Raw genomic sequence first — 19,744 nt, 5'->3', positions numbered from 1 at the left:
ACTTACGAGGACACAGGGAGGACATGTCTTAGATGTATCTCAGGTCAGAGTTTTCTCTCTGTTCACCGTGAAAAGGGAACGGGCCACTGCCACTGTTTCACAGAGGTACGAAGCTGCCTCTCAGGGACTGTGTAAATCTATGGAAAATTCCAGAAAGAAAAGTACCTTGTGTGGAACAGAGCTCTTGAGAATGATGTCATCAAGGACAGATTGTTGCTTACAGAAGATGATTTCATGCTTTGCTGGTACAACAAATGCTCTAGGCTGCCAATCAGACAGAAACCCAGCACCCGTAGTTATCCATAGTACGCGGGACTTAATGATAGTTAACAAATATGCTACAGATTTATTTACTTAATATATTATACCTTCTACCATCATCTTTTAATTTTCTCATTTGCTTTATAAAACTGTTCACTGTAAAAGAACGCAGCATGCCATGCTGAAAGTGCCCCTTGTGTCATGTGTCACCTGTGTCTCTTGGTTGTATCATCAGGTCACATACATGACCTAACCAACCCCACCTATTTGTGAATGTGCATACACTGTGAGGGAAATCTTCTGAACACACTGGCAGCAGGTGCCTGCTGTTAGGGCAAGCATGTGACCGGGGTTCTCAGGCTAATGGTTAGGTCAGCGGATAACCTCAGTAACTATGTAGGATGTCCTCCTGTCTCATACAAAGCCAGCGATTAGGTGATCTTAGCTGACATGCTCTTTTGTGCCACCATTTTGATATTTATGTGTATTCAGCCAAACCACAGCAGGATGTTTACCCAGTTTTCATGGAGAAGGTTCTCCCGTTGAATAGAGCCTGAAACAATTACAGAATCAAAGTTCTCCACAGAGCCGGGACCCTATGGGGTTTCAATGTTTGTCTTAATGAATACTTCCTCTGAGTAAAGCCTCATACCAAGGCCAGTGTGCAAGGGAGAGAAGTTTTACCTGAAGACTGAATGTAGGTGTGGAAAACTCATCTTCTACTACTGCAGAGTGAGAAGTGCAGGCCACATTTGTGGAAACCCCAGTCTGCTGCACAGACAAGTAGTCACTGCTCTAGTCTGCACCAATGCCCCCAACTCGTGACTATGAACATGCCATAGAAATCCCAGATGTCATCTGAAATGTTTAATTATTGAGGAATTACTTTATTTTTTCACTTAACAACTACATGGGAGTGCACTATGCTTTACAGCCTGTTAAATTTGGTGCATTTCCCACGTGCAAAATGAAACTTACACATGCCTTACTCTTCAACTTCCCGGGACATTTCACATCATAACAGAGAAGAAAAATGCCTATCCAAATATATATTTAAGCAAGTTAAATATACTTTGCAGCAAGTTCTATAAAAAAATAGTAGTGAAATTTTCTTTAAAATCCCAGGAAAAAAATACAAGTTAAATTAATCCAGAGGAGTTTAGAGACAGCACCAAGGATGAAGTCACTCAGTCCCTAACATCTGAAGGGTAGGAAGAGAATAACCCAATAGAGATAAAAAAAAATTGAACACACACACACACACACACACAGACACACACAAACATATATGTGTGTGTGTATATACATATGTATATGTATATATATACATATATATATATAACTTCATGACATTTTAGTGTACAAAATAAAACTATATATATTTGTGAAGTATAGAAAAGTGGAACCAGAAAAAATGGGTCAGAGCACACTGGACAAGGAAGAGTAGTTAGATGCTCTCCTGTAGGCAAGAAGGTACCTTGGGGGCCGGGTGTGTGTGGGTGTGTGTGTGTGTGTGTGTGTGTGTGTGTGTGTGTGTGTGTTAGTGTGCTGAAATCACAAACCTGAGGTCATAGTATGGAAAGACAACCTAAGCTTGATAGATTCTCAACAAGGACCTAGTCACGAGCCTGATGAGAGAGCGACTGCAGAGTCTAGGCAAGAAGTTAAGGAGAAGCAGATTTGAAGTAATGGGAAGGGCTGGGAAAGACAAAGACTTGACAGACAGGTGAGGAAAACCATTTAAGTAGAACTGGCAGACTCTAATATTGGAAGTAAATAATGTGGGAAATCACTTGGTTTTAAACTTAAACCATACCTTCACTGTTATTAGCTCTTTTCTTTGCCTTCTCAAGACATTTAGGCTGATAAACATATTTATTAATTGAGCTTTAGTAACACAGTTCAGGGAAAAGGTTTCGATGTCAAGCTATCCCAGAAAGAACCAGGACTTTGTACATGCATGGAGATGATCACTTTCAATTCCTGGCACCTTGTCGTAGAGCCAGAGCCAGGGGGGTGGCCGCCAGCTTCCTCCAGCGGCGACTTCCTTCCCAGTACACATTCTATCATCTTGTCGACAAGTGTAAATTGTTACCTCAGTTACTCAGCAGGACCTGCAATATAAATATTGATTACCTATGAAAATCAAACATTTAATGCATAAGAGAAACAAGCTTATTTTACCTGAGTATAATCAAACCAACCAGCTTCTATTTCCCAGAACTCTTCAAATTTTATGAAGCAGGCATAGACACCTACCTAGGTCTGCAAACTCTATCTGCGTCTTCAACCTAGTAACAACCTTAAAATTTTCATTCATGTTTCTCTCGACAAGGCATTGTATGTGGCTCAAAGGCACATGCTTTAGACGTACCATGGTGGACTTGCTACAACTTGTTTACATAAATACTGTGTCACATACTATGGGTGAAACTAAGTCTCCACTTTGGGTAGGACATGGCAGTAACAGTAACTTTTATTTACCTGAAGTAATTGTTGCCTCAGACTTGCTGCCCCTGTCTGCTAACCTAGGCCTTCTCTTGGAAGGTTCTAGCCTCCATACAATCTAATCTAGGCGTAGAATGTTTTCAGGCTCTGAGACTTACCACTGAATATGCTCACCTATTCTTGTTCTTTCTGGTCTCTTCCTGGCTGGTCAATCCAGCTGTTCTGGCTCAAAAATTCCTCTTCTAGCTGACTGATTCAATCTGGCTTCTCTCAGCTTCTCCTGAATTGCTCTGCTTGGCCTTGAACTAACGCTGGCAATGTGTTCTAATCTTTTGGCTCCTCATTCTCTGGCTCATTCTGTCTTCACCTACGTCCATCTCATTCCCGTTCTGCCTCTGTACAACAGTCTTGGTGAAAACTGCCACCTTTCCTTGCATCTCTCTTCTCCTAAAAGTTAGGAATATCCTAATCTGACAAATCTTTCTCCGATTCATCACTTTGTCTGTCACTCAATTAGACATCACTTTTGCTTCCTTCTATGAACTAATTTTACCTTCACTGTTTGGGATTAAAGGTGTATACTAAGAGCTGAGCTACACCACAACTAGAGACAGACTTTTGTTTGTTTTTGTTTTTTCAGGAAATAACACTTGGGGGTAACAGTATGATTAAATTTCCTCCAAAATATCACTGAGGACCAAAATGATTCAGAAGCAGCTTTTAAGGGAATTCAAGCAAGTAAAAGATCACAGTGCAGTGGAAAGCTTGCCAGGGGCGCCATGCTGGAAAAATAGGCCTGGATCTTTTCTAAGAACACACTTTGCATTTCCTCAGTACTCAGAACATCTCTCTGGAGCAAAAGGAGGAGGTCCAGATACCAGTTGTCTTTGGATTGATATGACTGTTGATTGCTTCTGGATAAGACAGGGCTTCAGGTTTAGAGAGCCTGCTCTCTTTTCTCGTGTCCTGAGATCAGAACCTTGTATCCATATACAGAAATTGCTCAATCAATGTAGTTTTAGAGAAGTTCTCAGGGCAGTTGTAAGTATACCATTATAGTAGAAAAAAGGGTGGGGTAGTTTATATAATCATAGCTACTTCTGGGTAGAGCCTTGTAGAATTTCTGAACATGTTTTGTAATTGTACAGGGAAGAGGCTATTGGAGGTGGATGATCAACCTGTAGAAAGGGGACAGTATACTGGGGATGGAAGTTTGTTAGTTCAGCAAAAGATAAAGCAAACAAACTTACTTTTCTCTTGGCAAGAAAGATTTCTCCGTGGACTTTTATTATGTATACCCTGAGCATTGAGGAGAAGGGTCACCTGTGGTGAATGGGAAGGTTCTGCTAAGAGGTGTCCATACTTACTCTGAGTATGTAGTATTAATCCTCTCCACCATGCAGAGAACAAGCTGGGTGAAAAGACCAATCAAGAGTCAGCTTCTTGCCACAGTTTTCACACGGCCTTTTAATGGAACATAAAGTCCTTTCAGAGACAGAGAGGGAAGGTTTGGTGACAGTGATACTTGTCACAATTAGCTTTAATTATCAAGGGACACCACTTGAAATCAACTGGGAAGAATCTTAATGAGAGATTGTCTACATTCTTTGGCCTATGGGTGTATCTCTGGGGATTGTCTTAGTGAATTGATATGGTAAGATCCAGGCCACTATGAGTGGCCCATAGAGTTTAAATATTTTTAAACTATTCACAGATTTATTCAGGAATGCTCTAATTTCTGAAAGAATGACTTAAACCCAATTTACGAATTTATATCATGAAGTTGGTACTTAAGGTCACAGTTACTGCTAAAGGCTTTAAGACTCTTTGCTTAAGACAAACATGCTTCTCTTGTCTTAGGCAAGCATCTTTCTAAACTGTTGGAAAATTGTGACATCATTGACAATGGATGTTCTTCTCTCCTGATAAGTAAAATGTTACAGCAACTTAGGAAATGAATAGTAGCAGTAGCAAGCACTTCATGGTAGCTATATGAATACATATATACATATGTACATACATATATACATACATGCATACATACACACATTTTATATACTATCAAATACTACATGGATGTGCAGCTTTTTTAAATACCTTATTTATTCCCTTATATAGGAAGTAGATTATTAAAATACTGTTAGGCCTGATATGGTAGTGAATGCCTGAGATTTCAGGTTCTGGTAGGTACTGTAGGATTATAAATTAGAGATCTGGGTGGTGTAGTTTGAGGCCAGCTTTGGCTGCATATTGAGACCCTGTCTCAAGTGAAGCACAATAAAACAAAACAAACCTTTCCTGTCATGTTCACACAAGTATTTCTCTTTATAACATAAAACTAGGTAGTCTGTAGTATAATTCTGAGAAGGACTCTGCTGGAATTTTGAGAGCCATTTTATTCCACTAAATAGAAAGGAAAATAATTACGGATAATTTAAAAACAACAACAAAAAAAACTTTTTGGTGATGAGTGACAGATAATTTAAAAAGACAAGCCTGATAAGGGCTAAATGGATTTTAAATTTGAAGGTGACATTTAAATAAATTGGTGAAGATTTGAGGAAATAACAAAGAAAAATGGAGAAAATTTTAATAGTTGTTTTTAACTTGACATGTGCACTTGCCTTTCAATTGAGTACAAAACACCAAACTGCAATTAAAAAACACAACAGTCAAACAAAGTAATTTATTACTTTTCTAATTATCCATCAGGCAGGGTCCGTGTTCATAGGGATGGAGTCTGCATCACTGTCTATTATATCTGCCATAGTGGTGACACAGAAAGACCTTAGCAATCGTTGGTCAACACTGTCTTGAGAACTCTAATGCCCAAGTGCCGGCCAAGCACATGGTTAAGGTGCAGTGTCTCTGAAGACCCAGAAGCCTGTGGATACTTGTGAAATGGTCAGCTCTGGTTTTATGTCTGTCTAGTTTAAATCCATCATCACAAGACAGCCTTTAAGATTTGTTTTTTTTTTAAGTTTTCATTTGTTATTTTATTTATTTACATTCCAAATGTTATCCCTCTGCCTGTTTTCCACTCCACAAAACCCCTATCCCATTCCCTTTCTCCTCCCTCCCTTTTGCCTCTATGAGGATGCCCCTTCCCCCCATACACACCTACTCCTGCCCCACCACCCTAGCATTCCCCTACACTGGGGCATTGAGCCTTCTCAGGACTAAGGGCCTCTCCTCCCACTGATGTCAGACAATGACATCTTCTGCTACATATGCAGCTGGGGTCATGGGTCCCTCCATGAATGGTTGGTGATTTATTTAGTCCCTGGAAGCTCTGGGAGTTCTGGTTGGTTGATTTTGTTGTTCTTCTATGGGGTTGAAAACCCCTTCAGCTCTTTCAGTCCTTCTCCTAACTCCCCCAATGAGGTCCCTGTGTTCAGTCTGATGGTTGTTACAAGCATCCACATCTATATTGGTCAGGCTCTGGTAAAGTCTCTCAAGAGACAGCTATATTAGGCTCCTGTCAGCAAGCACTTCTTGGCATCAGCAATAGTGTCTGGGTTTGGTGTCTGCTTATGGGATGGATCCCCAGGTGGGGCAGTCTCTGGATGACCTTTCCTTCAATCTCTGCTCCACTCTTTGTTCCCTGTATTTACTTTGGACAGGAGCAATTCTGAATTAATATTTCTGAGATGGGCGGGTGGCATTTTTTCTAATCCTTTCCATTTCTGAAATGTATATCAAATGCTTGTTGGGTGTTTGAAATTATCTGTGGCTTATGCTATGCCCTGGGTTCATGTGACGATGATAAGCCCTAGGACTTTGCTAGCACGGTTTAGAACATTTCTGATTGTGTCTATCACATGGGCTCCCATATTTAAGGCAGATTTACAGGTCTATCTCAGCCACAGGTGACTGATTCTGAAAGCCTTGGGTTGAACTTGAAGCTCGGCAGCTTTGAACGAGACTCACTTCTATGATCACACGAATGTTGCAGAAGAGTGCTTTGGCACAGAGAATAGGTCCCAAGACTCATCTGTTTCTAAGGAAGGTCAGGAGCCTATGGACTCTGAGGTACAGTCCCTAGGGATAGTGGAGATTTCCAAGGATTAGATATTCTTCACAGGCAGCCCAAACAAAGGAAAGGTTTCCATGTCAGACATTTGCAGTGAATAATTCATAGATGAATTCAAAGTCACAGACCCCAGGAGAATGCAGAATTTGACAGGGATTGAATACATCTTATCCCAAATGCTTAGAACGGAAGTGTTCCAGGCTTCTGATATTCCAGAATTTGGGACATTGAGAGACAGTTCACTCCCAGTTGAGGAGAAGCACAAAAGTAACATATGTAAAAGTCACAGGCTTCGAAGCTCAGGGATTCGGAGTATTTGGGATTTCAGATGTCTGACTTAAGGGTGTTCAGCATGGAGTGGATCCATACGTGTAAAGGTATATGTGTATCCTCACATATGTATTATACATCAATTATCAGGTAAACATGTGTGGTCCCAGGGTTCCTGTAATGACTCAAGTATCTAAAAGCTGGCTCTACATTCCCTGCAATTGTCATAATATCATTTGTTTTTATGGTTGAACAAAACTCCATTGCATATAAGTAACATACTTTCTTTATCCGTTCATCTTGAAGTTCAGTTATTAGTTAGGTTTGAAACATAGGTTTGCCCCTGGGGAAATCAGGACATATGTTCCTGGACCAGAGTGTGTCTGTGTGCAAGAGTGTGAGCTACCCCATTCGACTAAAGCACTCAGTTGCACACTTTGGTAGTCCACACAGGTCAGAACACATGCACACCCCTTTTTATCTTTAAGAATGGAAATTTAAACAAGCCACGACTTTAGCGCTCAGCTTCCCCATGTCACCTGCAGCAGAAGGGTACCTCAACCATTTTGCGTGACAAATTACTCTATCTTCCGTGTGAACTTGCTCAGGTGTTGATGTCTGGTCTCTACTCTGACATGCACTTCTGACGTGGAAGTCTGTCCCTTTGTCCTCTGCTCCCATAACTTGCAGAAGGAACCATTTTCTTCTGACTCTTCACTTCCTACCCATTATCTAAACAGATTCTCCACCCACCACCTCATCTTGTCTCTCTCTGTGAGGATACTCCAGCCCCTCCCCAGTTCCTATTGCCCAGTTTCCAGAGACCGGTTATGTCATAAGCATCTTCATCATACTTCATCTGGCTTAAGCTTCCCTAGTTGGGGACAACTGTGTAGTCTTATTCCCTATTTCCCTTCTCCAGCGCCATAAGGCCATGAGGTCTGCATGCACCCACAGAAATAGCTAAAATATCCTCTCAGAGCCACTGAAAATCTCCCTTCTCTTACCTGTTAGAATGACTCATTTAATTTCCACTCATCCTAAAAATAGTTGTTTTATGCAATACCTCATTAGGTAACTTCCCTTCAACACTAAACTCCTTCATATCTCAGGGGCTGTACTGGAGTCAGCGCCCATCTATTATGTGTGGTAGAATAGAGCTGCCCCAGGCTACCTCAAGTGTGAGAATCATCGGAACCTTCAGCTTGGCTGCCCCACATTTGGAGGTGGTTCTAAGCCAGGTCTGATTTCTATGTCTTTAACTGAGCACATAAAGTTCCGAACAGTCTGTGATGCAAAATCCATGTTCAATGTTGCTTTTCTAAGGGATGTGTCTTTGTTTCTGTAACACAATACTATCCCTGAGATGATCACATCCAAGCCAGGGCAGCACAGTGTTTTCTTGGCTTGGAACTCTCCTTCCTTCCCTCACCTAGGAGCTGAGTGAGGAGGGGCAGTAAGGGTGCCCCCTCTGCCAGTGCTTCCCCAGGGCAGCCGCACTCACTGACCTCTAATTTGCTAGTGCTTCTGGTTCCCTATTTGGCTGTCTTCCATTCTCCAGAGACCCAGCCTGTATAAAGGAGGCTTTTGAAAATGTCAACAAAAGCTTCTCTCTGTCTGGCCTCATTTCTCTCTGCTATGGTTTCTTAGGAGACTCGGCGGATACCCCCTCGGTGCCTTGTCGATTTCCTGAGCAGCTAACCTTTCCATAATGATATTAATGCTGCTGCCCGCCGGCATCTCTGCCTTCCCCACTCCTCCTTTTTCAACCCCGGCTTGCAGAAATGCATTAATGTTGGATTCTTACAATTCTAAAGTTTCAGTACAACGTGTGAAAGGACCCAGAGCCAGAAATAATCGTTAAAAGCAGGGATTAAGCTTGATCACTGGATAATTCTCTCCTACTGGTTATATTTCCAGCAGCTACTATGGCATGAATTTGACACAGTAAAATATACAGCACAATGATACCATTTCAAACACTTTCTATTTATAAATCCTCTATCAGCCTGGGGAGAAAGCCACTTGTCAGGCATGTGAGCTGTCTTTGCCTTTAGCTATAGTTGATTGTGTGTGACCGTCTGCTTGCTGTGGGTACCTTGCTCTTGAAAGTCCAGAGGACTGGGTCGCTGAGAAGCCTGGGTGCTGAAGCCAGTCAGTACACATGTGAATAATCTCCCCTCCTGTAATCTTCTCCAACCTATTTCAATGGAACTTTCCTTAGCAGAACTTTCAAGGAACAATCATACCTGGCTTCTTGGATTTAAAATGAGAGAATACATTAGCAATCATCACCTCTCTGAAAGAATATTTTACTACTTAATAAGGTTTTTAAAATTACTATACTTAAATTTTGTACAAGGGAGGTGAGCACGCGACAGTGTGTGTGTGCAGACATCAGAGAAGAATCTGCAGGAGTCTGTTCTCTCTTTCTTCCATGTGTGTCCTGACAATCAATCTTAGGTCATTTGGCTTGGTGGCAGACACATGAACCCACTGAGCCATCTCTCCAGTATGACTCAAAATTCTCCAGTGTTATGTGCTTCCGATGGTCTGTCATTTTGATCATATTCCCTTGTTTTTGCTTACCATGATGTCAATGGATGAAGTCTTACATAACTCTCTGGGCAATGCCTGGCTTGTCGATGGATATTTTCTGCAAAGAATAGAGAAAGGTCCCAGACACATCCTGCCTTCACAGAGATCAGCAGTCCCTTTGTGCCTGAGCTTTGTGCCAAGCACCCATCAGCAATCCCATTGCATAGACTCATGTCTGGGGCAGAATTTGAGTTAAATGTGGCCGGGTTCCACTTCAGTGTCTCTCCATAGGGCTCCATCATCATACAATGATGGGGATGCCTATCTTGTCCTTACTCAGCAGCTCAGTGACAAACCTCACGATGCAAAAGAGTCATCAGAAGCACATCCTGGCAGTCAGAAAGTCTAATCTGTATTTTCATGGAGACTATGACTTTGTCTTATTACTATAAAAACGTCATGAATCTGTCACCACTTTCAGAGCATGGAAGTCTGCACGCTTAGGCATCTTTCCTTTCCAGAGGCCAACCAGCTCACTCAGCAGTATAGCTCGTCAAATTTTCCGATTAATGTTAAGATGGTTATTCTGTCATGGTTTAATAGTGATGGGAAAGAATATGTCCACCCACTCACAGCTTTCTGGCTCCCAAGAGACAGCTAACTTTGTCCTTCCACCCCACGTGGTTCGCCATTGTTACGTCACTTCACTTCTCTCTGATTCAAGTTCTTCATGAGCGAAGTGGACACAGTGGAGGCTATTGGCTGTGATGAGGAGTAGAGTCAGATCATGAATACACCGGAGAAAGTTCCCACAAAAGAACTTTCCTTTTAACTGCCAGTTCCACAAGAGCAGAAAGGTCTTGTACTAAAAGGTTAGGAGATTGTTTACTAGGGAACCATGACATGAGTGGCCACAGCCTAGTAACACAGGTTTTGAGCTCTCCGATTCCATGTTCTGAAAGTGGTAACAGATTCATGACGTTTTTATAGTAATAAGACAAAGTCATAAATCGAGACATGTTTAAGACATTGGTGGAGGCAGAAATCCAGCCACTTACAGCCAAGGGGAGAGGTCTCTGCCATTAGCCTCAGGCGTTAGAACATCCTGATCTCTTGTTAGTGGAAGCCAGATCTGCCTCTCCCTTCCTAAGTGTATTTTACCTTATGGCCATGAATTGTATGAATTCCCTCTCCGATGGGGATAGAAATCCCATGTCTCGATTCTTAGAGTAGCAGACAGCTTTCATTAGTCCATTCAGAGCAAAGGGTCATGGATCTTGGGTGACTCCTTTCTTTGAGATTAGAGTCCATTTTAATAGACTTCTGCCGTCTGTGGTCTCAGGAAGGTTTGGCCTCCAGAGGTCGCCAGACTCACAATGGCTTTTGAAGGAAACTAATGATCACAGACATCTTCTAATGCTTCCACTTTCTTTAATTTCTCTTTTCTTACTTCGTATGAAGAATAAGAATGATATGTTGAGTCTCCTGTTGGGATGTGGGTGGCCTTGAGGGCAGACCTTTCCCACTGAACTCTTATTAACCTTGATAAAGTTCCTTTTGTATCCTAAATATGAGGCTGATGAGCTATTAATTGCCGAAATTCTTCAGCTCTGCAGGACCAGAAAGAAAAACTAAGAATTTCCTGGTACCTTCAACTTTCTGTCTTTTCTGCTTTACTACATCACCAGCATCTCTCTGAAAACACAGTAGGCATAGATCTCACCCTAGGCTTCTTGTTCCTGGCTGATCTTGTCTATGCCTAGTGCCTCCTCCAGGCATCCCTCCACAGCCTACCACATCTCTCATGCAGATGCTGATCTCTGGTTAATGTTCCTCAGTCAGCTAAAATCACTCTGAACTCCAGCGCTATCCCTACTGGAAAGAGGTTCTCTATCGGGGTAGACACTGTGAAGGTTGCACAATTTTATCCACAATGCCTTAGTAAACATCCATTTAATATTTGTTAAATGCAGGAAGAAATTAGTTATAAAAAACCCCAAAGGCTATAAGAATAATATCTATGAATGTGTCTGTGCCCCAGACATCAAATTCAATGTTGCTCATATCCAACCTAGTTAAATATTCCTAATTTTGAGGGGTCTTCTAAACAGAAAATGGCTGAAAGGCTTAGGGAGATTAACAAAATTACTGACAATAAAGCTTGTGACAATCTATTATCCATGTTGTATAGTTATAGACTACAAAGCACAGGTATAAGTTGATATTTAATCCCAATTAGCCAGAACAACCACATCAAAATAACAATTCAATGTATTCAACAGTTTACCTTACCACATGGGCCTTACTTTGGAGAATTCAGAATAGGCCTGAGAATGTAATTCTCTAGCAATATAAATGTGGTATTTCATGACTTGAAAGTTGCTTAGTTAGTTTGTTAGTTGTTTGTTTGTTTGTTTGTTTGGTTAGATAGTTTGTTTCTGAATTACTATTCCTATTGTATAAATCACTGTCCAGATATTTTTATGTGAAGGATAATTATATGCCTTTTAGTCACTAAACTCTCTCTCCTCAAAAAATAATAAGGTTGAATAAAGAAAACAGGAAAAAGTGAGAAACAAAATAATAATTAGTTCCAGTGATCTGATTTCTGATTTCCTCAGGCAAAAAGTTAGTCAAACAAACTTATTGTGTAGAATGGACATTGCTCAAGGCTGTCTGTTAATTCACGAGCCAAAACAAGGCCCCGAAACCCTAGCGATTTTCAGTCAATGCTGACCATGTAGACTTGAGCCAGCACTAGTTTTTTCTAAGTCAATTGATTTTTCTTCTCATAGGCAACATATTTATTCCCTAACCTGAAGCATTTCTATGCCTGACTGGAATATTTTTGCATGCAATTAATGTTTTCATTTGACTTTCAATGAGGTCTCAAAACAGTTTGGCTTGTCACAGTCAAATTATTTTAATATTCCTGTGAAAAGAGTGTGGGAACTCAAATCAGATGCATGGAACCTGCGGAAACAGTGGCCGGGCTCCATGCACTTGTTGTGCTCTTATGTCTAAATTCATCTTTTCAGAATGTTTTTATGGTGATGCTCAGTTTCCTAAGCAGAGGGATTATCGAATGTCTTTAATGGGAAAGTTTTAATTTTTTTTTACTGACTCAGGAGCAACTCTCCAAGAAGCTCTTTTTGTTTCTTTATAAAATATGCCTGTTGTTTTAACAGCACAAGTGTATGATACCTTCACAGGGATAAAAGTGTTCATTTCTCAGTCTCTCTTTACTCTTCCTAATTGATCAGAATTATTAAATTATAGACTTAAGTATGGCTACAATTCTCTTACTAAATTCTACTTCAGACATATGAAACAAATTACCTAGAATAAGATACACAATAGATACATACAGAGATATACGTACACGTGTGGGACATACTCTCACTCACACATATATACATATGTACATATATGTGCAAATGTTTGTTATAGTCTTGTAGAATAAACCCTATACAACATATGCTAAGCAAGAACTCAAGCACTATGCTGAGCACATGACCTCAATACAGCTTGAGAAACTGCAGATTAACCTACAGTGGACAAGATTAATAGTTTGCTGAGACTGAAGGCTGAAAACTGGATGAGTTGCAAGAGGGTCAAGGAATCTTTCTGGGCTGGAAATGGTGCTATCTGTCTTGAGACTAGAATTCTAATGGTTTCACAAGAGTATATATATATATGTACATATATATATATATATATATATATATATATATATATATATGTACAGAAGAGCAAACTCTCAAAAAGGAGATATGCAAAGTTGCAGGACTTGGAACTGTCCCAATCAAGAAGGGAAAAAATATGACCTTCACATTATATTAAGGAGGAGGAAGAGTTCTTTGACAATCTCACAACAGATATCAAATGAATTCCAGCTTAAGAAGAATAAACACAGCTGATTGGAGGAACAAAGTTTTCTTCAAATGCTGTCCATGAATCCACACAGCACACACTGAGGTCAAGATAGTTGTCTAATAATGGGAGTGTTTGGTGACAAGATGGTGAACAGAGACAGGAAGGGAGAGCGAGCACTTCCTTGAAAAATGCATTTGCCCTCTATCTATTCTCACTGGCTCTGATATGATGTTGTCGATGGTTAGTGCCAGCTTCTGATGATTGTCCAATATATACATTGGCCAGAAAAATGCATAAAGTGTTCATGTCCCACAACAAAGGATGACAGAAAAGACGTGTGACCTCATAACTGTTACTGCCTAATAAATGTAACATTTGAGAAGGAAAAGATGAGGTGTCCACAGAGCGTTCCATTCATTAAGTGTGTCGTATTTGGTGCTGCATTAAAATGTTACACTGATGGAAGATATCTTCAAGTTCTAATAAAACTCAGATACAGCAAATAGTTAATAATCTAGACCGTAGAAGTGAGGGCAAATCAACAATATAACTCAAGTGCAAGAAATGCCTCCAAAAGTGAAGAAGTGTACAGCAAATACTCGCTGTGGAGAATACTTCCATTTCCACCCTGGTCTAAGGCCCGTTAAACCCAAATTAGCAAAGTTTGATGGGACAATTCAAAACCAGTTCACAGGAGAAAATTAGCTACAAAATAAGCACAGTGATGGCTAGGGCGACGCTGGCACAATGGGTAAAGTGCCTGCCACAAAGGAGGACCTGAGTTCCATCCCTAGGTCCCATATAAAAAAGATGGGTATGGATAAACATACCTGTAGTCCCATGGCTGGGGAGACAGAAAAGTATATCCATGAGCCTCCATGGTCAGCCAGGCTGGGCAACTTAGTGAGTTCAAAGTTCAATGATGTGTCTCAAAATGAACAAGCAACATTGGAACAGCTCCTGAGGAACTCAGGGTTGTAGAGAAACATCTTTGTTTATTCTGTATTAAGTCAGAATATACCATGTCCCAGTGCCTCTGTTGCCACTGCAGATGAAAAACAGGTTTGGTCTCTGTGGGGTTTCTGTCTTTGAAGGCTGATAATTTTAACAAAGGACAATGTTGAAGGATTGTGGGAACAGATTAACGTGAGCAAATATGGAGTCTCTGGTACCAGTCCATGTGGAACAGGAGCCAAGACTGGCGTGAGACGCTGCCAGAGCAGACAGAGAAGTCAACAGAGTGCTTTCCAGGTATTGTCTATCAGGTTGCTGAAGATAGAACTTAGCCCCATCAGAGAAGACCAAGAAGACCTGGAGAGGGGTGTGGAGAAGAGAACGGGGAAACAGTGCCTATGGAGTTGAGAAGTAAGAGGAGCTGCTTGCTATGCTGATATCAAGGGGGAACTTGACTAGAATGAAGAAGACAAAAACAGTATCCTCTGTATCTGTGCGGACAATAAATCACCTACACGACTCAACTAGAAGTTTCCAATGAATGGTTGGAAACTCATAGTCTAAGCTTGCATTAAACCACAGACGAATGCCTTAAATGCTTTACACTGACTAAAACTCAGTACAGTTGCCCCATTTTGCTTCTGAAGAAATAGCCATTGCCACATCCATCTGCTTTACAGTTGCTAGGCAACTACTGGCATTGGAACGAAACGTAGGCAAGCCAACTGCAGCTTCGGGGTCCTTACCGTGTCATTGTGCTGCTACTGCTTTCTAACACAACTCAAGTGTGTTGGTAAGAAGAACAGAGGACCCAGCCAGCAGAATGTTTACAGGAAGTCCTGAAATCCTAGGCAACTGTGAAATGAGGTTGCAGCTGGATTGCTACATATTAGGACAGATAAGCAAGGTAGAGTTGCTGGATCCCATGTGACGGGTGGACTACTCTAGCAGAGAAGAAATTGATTCTACAGGGTAGGACTCAACCATGCAAGCAACGTGCTTGTAGTTAGATTGGGAACTGGCAGCGGGAAGGGGCAGAATGAAAGTGTATTGTTTGACCCCAGGACCTGGTGCCGCACTGTCATCACTGAGTCTGAGTGGTTCCTAGATCAGCAGAATGTGTCCATTCCTCACCTAGTTTTCCAGAGCAACCAACTACCTGTGGTGCTTTAGATGCCTAAGCACCTGTCAATGTCTTGCCGGAATGGACAGACTCTTTACAAATAAGGACAACCCTCCCTTTCAGGATAGCTCACTTGGCTGACTTCCTGCTTTCCACACTCTTCCTATATTCACTCTCTTAGTTTCCATTTTCTGAGACACTCGAATAAATGTGAGTTGATGTCGTGACCTAGTACCACCTGAAATGCGTGGTTTTCACATCTTATCTTTTTTGAAGCAAATGGCTGGATTGCAAAGGAGCCTCGTCGATAATATGTTTAATTTGGAGCTTTAAGTTTGCAATGCTTGGAAGCATGAAGGTTTAGACAGAACACACTGTCTTCTGAAACTAAATAAACCAACCACGGCTAGAGTTTGGGGAGCATTTTGTGCTTAGACACAGACCTTTTGTAGCTATTACCCTGTGTTCCGCTGGGCGCTATGAAGACACAGAACAAACAGTCCTTATGGAGACAGTAAATAAATAGCAGGCAGAGCTCTCATCAGAACGATTATCAGCAAACAATGAGCAATGGGAAAGGCAGACACAGGTGAGAAGGACTGGGCCCTGGCTTGATACTTCCTTTATTCTCATAATTACAAGGCAATTTTCCTCAATTACATTGGAGATGATATCAGGGATAATTAAAATTGTGAGGAGAGAAAGGAATAATGGGTTAGATGGGCATAGAGAGGGACAAAAAAGGCTTAAAATAAAAACCAAATTATTTACAAGCATTGTCTCTGAATCAAGATAACAGAACTTCTTAGTGAAAATAGAAGCCTTTACACAGACCCACTGCCTCCATCAAGGTGGAAATGAAAAGAAAGGAATTCTGCGTGAGATGGTGCTCACTTACAGAGAACGGCCGCGGCACGGGCAGCTAATAGGTAACATGGAAATGGAAGTTTCTATCTCTTAGATCATGTCTAAGAAGACAGGCTAAAACAAGTTGGCAGGGGCACTTTTACAAAACCACTGTCTCTACTTCTTTTACAATAATGGGTAATAGAAACAACAACAAAATTATTTTATTCCGTTATTTGTGTTACATTTTTTTTGTGGTGGTGGTGGTGAATCTCCATAGCCAAGGCAGCTTTACAGAAGGAAGGTTTTATTTGAGCTAGTGTCAGGACATCATGGTAGGGAATCATAGCCACCAGTGTCAGGCATGACAAGCACGAAGCTGGGAGCTGATCCTCAAACACAAGAAGAAGGCAGAGAGAGCAAGCCGGAAGTGGTATGAGGCTGTAACCTGACAAAGCTCACCTCCACTGTAGTCCTTTAGCAAACCTCTTGGACCTCCCCAAATATCACCATCGATGGGGCACCGCTGGTCTTCAAACCTATGAGCATCCTTATTCAAACATCAAAGAAGTGCTGTCCTATCAGGCTGAGCTGTAAGAAGGAAGCAGGCCAGAGTTAAATGTTGTAGATGTTAACCTTTAGTCAAACGGTTGTAGATCAACTTGAGATAATGGTTTCACACTGATGTAAAAACTTCCAGGAAATCTGCTGCCACAATGAGCTGCTTCCTTTCTTTGTTCCACTCACAGCTCCAGAGTCCAAATTCTATGCTTCCTGTTATGGTGAGAGGGACAGAGGGCAATTCTCCTGTGTGAGCATCCCCCGTCTTCCAGCAACAGTGTGTTGTAGTGAGTGTCTTTGGTGAGAGTCAGTTGGCTGTAGTAACATGAGCTTATTTCGGGAGGCTTGGTTCCCTCCTTCTAGTCTACATATCTACTTTTATGCCAATACCATGCCTTTTGAACTACCATGTCTTTGTAATATTCCTTGAAATTAAACCTTGTAATGCCTCTGGTTTTATTCTTTTGACTCAAGACTTCTTTGGTTATTTTGATGTTTTTATAGCTCTATATGAATTTTAGATTGTTTTTACACTTCACCAAAGAACCTTAATGGTATTTTGATGTGTATGGCATTGAACTCTTAAGGTGATTTGGTTACTTTGGTGCTAATTTTTCCAACCCAAGCTATACTGGTGTCCTTCCCAATGTCTTTTACAAATTCGCGGAAGCTTTTCCCTTCCTTGGTTGGGTTCACTTCCTTGGTCAGGTTCATTCATTGGTATTCACATTTTTAGGTCTGATTTTTTTTCTTGATAGGTTTACTGTTGGAGTCCAGGAATACTCCTAATGCCTCCTGTGTTGAATTTGTATATTGCCAGTTTACATCATCAGCTCTAGTTATCTTTCCTTGGGGATCTTTAAGTGTTCTTGTTCATAGAGTCATTTCATCTGCAAACATGGATAATTAGAGTCCTCACTTGCCTCTTATATTCTGTTTGTTTGTTTGTTTGTTTGTTTGTTTGTTTGTTTTCATGCTTAGCTCTGCTGGCTAAAGCTTTCCATACAAATCTGAATAGCAGAGGTGATGGGAAATATTCTTGTCTCATTCCTCATACAAGAAACTCACACTCCTTCACCATCTTGTATAGTGTTGGCTGTGGGTTTCTCATAAATAGCCTTTGTTTGGATTACATTGTAGACTACAGTACAATGGGCCTTCAGAAAACTAAACATAGATCTACCATATGATTGAGGCACCCTACTGCTATATAGATATGCAGTAGAAATTAATAAGATTGTTAATTAATAATTGATGAGATACTGAGCATATATAAGTATCCATATGTCCTTTGCATAATTATTCAAAAGAGCTGAACCATGGCCTGAGTCTAGTTTCCTATCAACAAATGAGTGCTATGCATTCTACCATACAATTCTATGCATACAACATAGCATTGTTCTTCCATAAAGATGTAAGAGAGATGGGCCTAGAAGTCATCTTGTGAGGGAAATAAACTAAAAAACAGAAAGACAAGTCTGTCTTTTCTCTCTGTCCCAATGCATAAAAGCTAAAACTAACTAGAAAGAGAAGTGGGATTACTAGAGATGGAGTATGGAAATGGTGGTCAGATTGAATTGGAACACTCTATGCTCATGTATGGAAATATCATACTTAACTGCATTAATTTCTACATTAAAACACGGCGATAAAGACTTTACATCTCATGTCAATAGGTATACTCAATAGGACCCATCTCTGTATATTGTAGCCCATCCGTGATTCTCCACAGTAGCTAACCTACCATGACAGGGTTTTCATTGGCTGGAATTACCTTTTAGACACGTGTTGCCATTTCAATCATCATTGTCTTGCAGTGTTCCATTCCCATCAGGTTCACAACAACTATACACTGAACAAAAATAAAGGCAAAAGAGACTTTCAAAGGCCATGGAATCAATACATGCTTATTAGACACAGGTGGACATTCAGATGTGTGTGTCTTTAGGATTGATGTACTCAGGAAAATTCTTTGACTCTGAGAGTCAATCCAGTAAGAGGATATGTCGTTCCAAACAAGTCAAAATTTAATCAATAATTTAATGTATTTTATTGGATTTTTATTTACATTTCAAATCATATCCCCTTTCTCCTACCCAAAAAGCCACCCCTTCCCTCCTCCCCACCCTGACATTCCACTACACTGGACCAAGGCCTTTTCTCCCCCTGGAGCCCAACAAGGCCTTCCTCTGCTACATATGCAGCTGGAGCCATGGGTCTGTCCATGTGTACTCTTTGGATGGTGGTTTAATCCCTGGAAGCTCTGGTTGGTTGGTATTGTTGCTCTTATGGGGTTGCAAACCCCTTCAGCTCCTTCAATCCTTTCTCTAACTGCTCCAATGGGGACCCCATTCTCAGTTCAATGATTGCCTACAAGCATTCACCTCTGTTATTTGTCAAGCTTTAGCAAAGCCTCTCACTAGACAGCTATATCAGGCTCCTGTCAGCAGTCACTTTTTGGCATCAGCAATATTTTCTGGGTTTGGTGGCAGTATATGGGCTGGATCTGCAGGTGGGGCAGGCTCTGAATGGCCATTCCTTCAGACTCTGCTCCAAACTTTGTCTCCATATCTCCTCCTATGAATATTATTGTTTCCCCTTCTAAGAAGGACTGGAGCATCCACATTTTAGTCATCCTTCTTCTTGAGCTTCATGTGGTTTGTGCATTGTATATTGAAAAATCCGAGCTTTTGGGCTAATATCCACTTATCAGTGAGTGTGTACCATGTGTGTTTTTTTTGTGATTGGGTTACCTCACTCAGGATATTTTCTAGTTCCATCAATTTGCATATGAATTTCATGAGGTCATTGTTTTTAATATCTAAATAGTGTAA

The 19,744-nt window shown here is 41.0% G+C and overlaps 1 protein-coding gene across 3 annotated transcripts in view; it reads left to right on the top strand.

The window, feature by feature from the left end:
• Positions 1-19,744, top strand: part of Tnni3k (TNNI3 interacting kinase) — a 267,980-nt gene that overhangs the window by 107,929 nt on the left and 140,307 nt on the right.

This window comes from Rattus norvegicus, chromosome 2 (genome assembly GCF_021556685.1).
Source record: "Rattus norvegicus strain SHRSP/BbbUtx chromosome 2, alternate assembly SHRSP_T2T, whole genome shotgun sequence".
NCBI lineage: Eukaryota > Metazoa > Chordata > Mammalia > Rodentia > Muridae > Rattus > Rattus norvegicus.
Note: the sequence above shows the minus strand (reverse complement) of the source record. Positions and strands in the feature narration are given on the sequence as shown.